Genomic DNA, 6,046 nt, shown 5'->3' with positions numbered 1-6,046 from the left:
CGCGCGCCTAATCGTAAACGAGCTGGTCCGATGTCCCCAATTTTACATCATTTTCCAATATTACCACGTAAATACTATTTTTATTTTCTCAGCGATCGCCCTTTGCGCACCTGGACCCCGTGGCAAATTTATCCTTAGATTTTATTTTTTTTTGGTAGAATTAGAATTTTTTTTTTTTTTAGAAAAAGAAAAGGACCGGGTTGGCCAACGGACCCGGTGACAGTGTAACCGGTTGGGCTGGGATATTCTTACCATACTTTTTGCCTAAAATCACACGCTAATGTTTTTAGCAGCATGATTTTAGACAAAAAGTACGGCAAAACTATCTGTTCTGTCTAAAATCTGCAAGTTGGGATAAGTTAAGTTGAGTTGATGTGGGCATGAAAAATGTTTTCTAGTCAAAAAATCCAGCACAAAATTCACTTTAAAATAATCATGAATTGCTATTTCTATATCAATGGATATGTGTTATATCTAATCTGGTTTTATATGGTAGTTATGCTTGTCCTTATTATATTATATTATTAATAATTAGTAGTTTCATCAATGTTGGAACGAGGAGGATGAAGGATCAATTTGACCTTGGATCAGTATTCTAAATTTAAAAGGTTTTTATTATGATATTTCAAAAGATTTTTATATCTTTTCATCATTTATTTTCTTTTTGATTATTCGATTCAATAAAAATAATATTGATTTATCCACCAGCAGCAACAGATTATATCCAATTATATTTATGGTTAGTGGATAAATTGTCGTGGCCTGGCCTGGCCCATGCAACAATCAGCCAAAGCCCAAAATAAAATAAAATAAAAAAAAGAAGGAAGAAAAACAGAGGAGAAGAACTCCCGAAGGGAGTCTTCTTCCTCCGTTCACCGGCACCTAATCAGAGTCGGAAACAAGTTCCCTCCGGTCCTATTTAAAGAGGATATCCCTCCTTTCTCCTTTCCACCGAAAATCCTAAGCTCAAACGACGGCAATCGTCGGAAAAATCCCGCAGAAGACCGTTCCTATGCCGTCCAATTTCTCGCCGGAAAAGTTTCGCCGGCGACGGAGGTAAGCCTCCTCCCCTTCCTCTCTTCTCCCTCTTCCTTCCCATGCCGATGTGCACGCTCGCCGGCGACCGGAGTCGCCGGATTTTATTGCGGAAGTAACTTTCATTTTTTTACCATTTTTCTTGGATTACCGATGCCGGTGGTCACCGCCGACCACCGATTTGGCCCTCTTCTTATCGGCGAGTCACCCCCCTTTTGCTGACGACCGCCCCATGCCGGCTGCGCCGCGGTCGGCCAACCAACGAGGGGACCTCACGGTCCCCTGTTTCGGCCCAAAAGGAACCCACGGGAGAAGAAAAAAAAAAAAAAGAAGAAGAAGGAGGAAAAGAAAAAGAAAAAGAAAAGAAGAAGAAGGAAAAGAAAAGAAAAAGAAAAGAAAAAAGAAGAAAAAGAAAAGAAAAAGGAAAAGAAAAAAAAATAGAGAGAGAAGAAAAAAATAAAATAATAATAATATAATAATAATAAATAGGATTTTCTCTCCTCTCTTTTTCGTGAAGAAAAAGAAAAAAAAAAGAGAGAAAGAAAGAAAAGAAGAAAGAGAAAAATAAAATTAATTAATAAATAATAAGATAAATAATAAATATGAGAAAGAGAGTTTCTCTCTCTTCCCTCTCTCCCTTCAGTCTGAACTAGTATTTTCTCTCTCTAGAATTGGACTTTCTCTCTCTACTTTCTCTCTCTAAAATCTTCTCTCTAAGTTATTTCTCTCTCCTAAGATTTTTAGAATTTTGAGAAGAATGATGATGAATTTAAATGATTCTCGTGATGGATTTTTGATTTGTGATCGTCGGACGGTATACCGACATCCACTTTGATCAGATCAAGTATTTTTAGATTTTATTTCTCATGATTTTATTGAATTGTCCACATGATAATTTCAGCATGATTTGATCTAATCGATCGGATTTGTTGAATCATATTGTCTGAAGAATCCAAGATGAATTTTCTCTCTCTAGAATTTTTTCTCTCTAAAATATTCTCTCTCTTGATTGATTCTCTCATTAAAAAGGTTAGTGAATGAAGGAATTTCTTTTAATAGTCTTGATCTAATTCTAATGAAGAACCCTGATCCATGATTGTCTGACAGCGTACTGGCACCCACCTTGATCAGAACATGAATCTTTAGATTTTAATCATCCATGATTTCGATCTAGTCATGACTTGATTTGATCATGTTGATTTCACCACTCGAGATATTGGACCAATTGTAATGTTGGATTGTGTCACCTGATCAATTCGAATTATACCTCATGAATTCTCTCTCCTCTGATTTTTTTCTCTCTACTTGATTTTATGAAATCGATGAAGAAATCTCGGTCCTATCACTTCGAATCCGATTTGATCTGATAGTCAAACTTTGGATCATTTTGGTCTTAATTAGATTTTGATTAGATGAAATTAGATGACCGGACCCAATCTAAACCGTTGAAATATGGTGTTCGTATTCTTTCTAATTATTGAAATTGATTCTGTATAGGATTGTGGATGTTTGATCATGGGATATCGCGATATGATCTACGAACAAAATTTTTGGAAGAAAATTTATAGAATTATGTGGATTTATTGGAATGCATTCGAGGTAAGTAATGTTTCACTTTTTCTAGATTTATCGACAAATTATAATATATTTTTCTGACATGATTTGCGAAACGATGCATGAATTGGATGAATGATATTTTGTTATGAAAATATCTTATTTGAAATATTATGATGAAGCATGATTGAACATATTGATTTCATGATGCATTATATTGATTGATTTCGATACTACGTGATTATATATTTTATTATCGAAATTAGAATATGAAATATGATTTATGAAGAATTGTGATATAAGAAATATTATGAATTGACAACCTGACTATGTAAAGGACCCCGCCAATGGGGGCATATACGTTGGCAATTGATTATCCTGAGGGTTTATGTCGCTAGCGAGACCAGCGACATGTCGCCAGAGAGACCAGCGACAAACCGCCAGCGAGACCAGCGGTTCCAAAGGAAATGGCTGTCAGATGATTCGCAGCCTACCGCAAGCAGATATGCGGTATTATGACCCTGCCACAGAGAAAATGTGGTCATAGCTCATAGTTGACGAAAAAAATTGAAGAACAAAAGAAATTGAAATCCCGAAAGAAACTTGAATTTTTGAAAAAGAAATGAACTTAACATGAATTATATTGCAAAATTGAAATTGATTTCGAATTGATGAACTCTATATGCTTATTTTCTATAAATGATTATTTACTTAAATGCCTGATGAAATCTGTTGAGAAGTAATCATTGCTTACTGGGCTGTCTAGTTCATTACCTTCTATTTTACTATTTTTACAGATATTGAGGAATTAAGATGATACAAGATATGAATGGAAGAGTGATCAGAAGCAGAATCCTTATACTTTTATTTTAGGTTGAAAGTCTTATTGAATTTGGTGTAAGACCTATGAATCATTGTTGAATTTATTAAGATATTAAAGAAGAAATTTAGATCGTTATATTTTGGATTTAAATTATTGACTAATTATTCTGCTGTTGTTTTAGGATAGTATGATAAGATGCCTTGCATGCTTATGGGAAGAGTTTTCTATGAGTATGCGGCGATTGTCATGACCTTCGATTCAAAATCTCGGATCGGAGGCGTGACAATTATAGTGGTATCAAAGCATAAGTGGATGAATTATGAAACATAGAATCAGATATAGAATGAGTATTAGTGGATAGACACCAGGGACATTATAGTGTAGATCTTTGATGATTGTAGTGGGAGAAATATTTAAAAATTTTGGTTAAACATTGAGATTATGTATAAAAGGATCGCAAGAGATTATGACATATGGAGTTTAAAATATGATGGATAATCTGTAGATCATGATATGATTAGTTAGATCTTGATCGAAAGTAATCACAAAAGGATTGACATAAAATTTTATTGTGCATTATGGTTATTCAAATGAATCGTAAGTTCAAATTCGATGTGAGAATAATACTATGATATTACTTCTAGTTGAGAAGTTGACTATTATTGACAAGATAAAGATTTGATAATAAAATGTTGTTCCAGAATGGGCTAAGAAAGTTTTTTTTTATGATGCTTGATTGGAATATTTATCGAAATTGAACTTGGTATGTGGATCATATATATAAAGTGGCATATTAGGATGAATGTATATTTGGAGATATTGCAAAGAAGCCTATTTCTTATTGATGAAATCGATTATGAGGTTGTAGAATATTCATCGTACCGGAATCTTTAATCATCATCCTTAGATCTAGATAATAGATCTTATTATGTCTCTTGGAGACTACATGATGTGTATGAAATTTCAATTTAAAGATTTCGTATCTAAGTTGATCAAGAGATTTTCTAATATTATTGTTGAGGTTGTTAATGAAAAAATTGATATCTTTAGATTAAGATAAAAGATCTGATTTATATTTATTTCAGACTAAGGGATCCATGTGAATTTATAATTTAGAAATTTTAGATTTAAGAATTGATATGGAGTTTCTTTGCTTTTGTTAACGAGGTCCCTAATTGAATCTACTGTTAAATGGAGATTTGATTTTTTTGAAGCTTGTATGATTGTTATGAAAGGATATTTGATAGATATTGAAGATCCTGATGATAAAAATTTTAAAAAAATAAAAAATAAAAATAATGATTTGAAATTCTTATATATTCCGATTATGTCCAAATTTGGTGGAGCATCGAAGGATTTTCTCGTTAATTTGACTTATAAGAATTTTTGATTTGAAATTTATCGAATTGAATTGATATGAGAATTGAGATTTGATTCATATTGATTATAGTAAATCTATATGATGGTTTAAATATGATATTGGACTCAAGGGTTAATCAAGATTATTGTACACCAGTAAAGGTATGAATGAGAATCGAAAGTTAATCTTTGACTTCAATTAAAATTTGAAATTTTAGATCTTTTCTATTGATAAGATAAAGAAATAATTTGATCAAACTGTTTTTGATGAACCTAAGAAATTTTGATTGTTAGATCAGAGTGCGCAGCGGAAGTATGATAATCTGAACTGCTTTGAGTAAGTCAGGAATGTTGACCCTTTGAGTTAAAGAATTATGATAGATGATATGGTTTGATATAAAAAAATTATTGATATTAGAAAGAATAATATTTTAAAATTTTGAATTATTTTTGGATATCCCTAATATGATTTTCAAAAGTAGAGCTTCCACCTACTATGCTACAAAAATAATTAGCATCCTAATTCTAGGATGAGTGAACCTTTGATTTTTGATTTTAGATTTAGAATATTTAGAGATAAATTTTTTCTATCCTAGAATTAAATTTTATAATTCTCTAATTACTAGGAAGAATTTGAGATTGTTTATCGAATGATGATTTTGATCTTAGATTATTATACTCAAATAATTATCTCCAGGGTATAATGAAATTTGAAGTTAGAACTCTTTTGATCATTATTTTTTCTCTGACTGAATGGAAAAGATTGAGGTTATCTATTGATATTGACGATTGTTCTACAAAGATGGATTGGAGTTATTTATAATTTAATTTGATAATGAATTAACTAATTAAGAGTTATTAATGTTTAGATAAAGAAAATTGATATACTTACTTAGAATAGAGACATTGATTTTGATTATAAGAAAAATATAGTTTTGATTTAGATTAATTTTTGAGTTATTGATTTTATTATGGAATGACTTAATGATAAAATTTGCTTCAAGAATTAGAATATTTAAGAGTTTGAGGGTTTAAGTAAGAAAATTTCGATGACTAGAAATAGTGATATTGATTCAATCTTTATGAAATGACTTGATGATGAAGTTGCATCGAGAAATAAAATATCAAAAGTTCGAGAATGAGATTGAAATGATAAATCTTCAACCTTTGAAAGTACGAATAAGAGAAAATATTTTTGAATTTTGATTGATTAGGATGTCATCAAATGATTCATAAGAAGTATGTTTTTTCTATCTTATGATGGGTTGAAATTAA

Source organism: Elaeis guineensis, chromosome 9 (assembly GCF_000442705.2).
Source record: "Elaeis guineensis isolate ETL-2024a chromosome 9, EG11, whole genome shotgun sequence".
NCBI classification, from domain to species: domain Eukaryota; kingdom Viridiplantae; phylum Streptophyta; class Magnoliopsida; order Arecales; family Arecaceae; genus Elaeis; species Elaeis guineensis.
Note: the sequence above shows the minus strand (reverse complement) of the source record.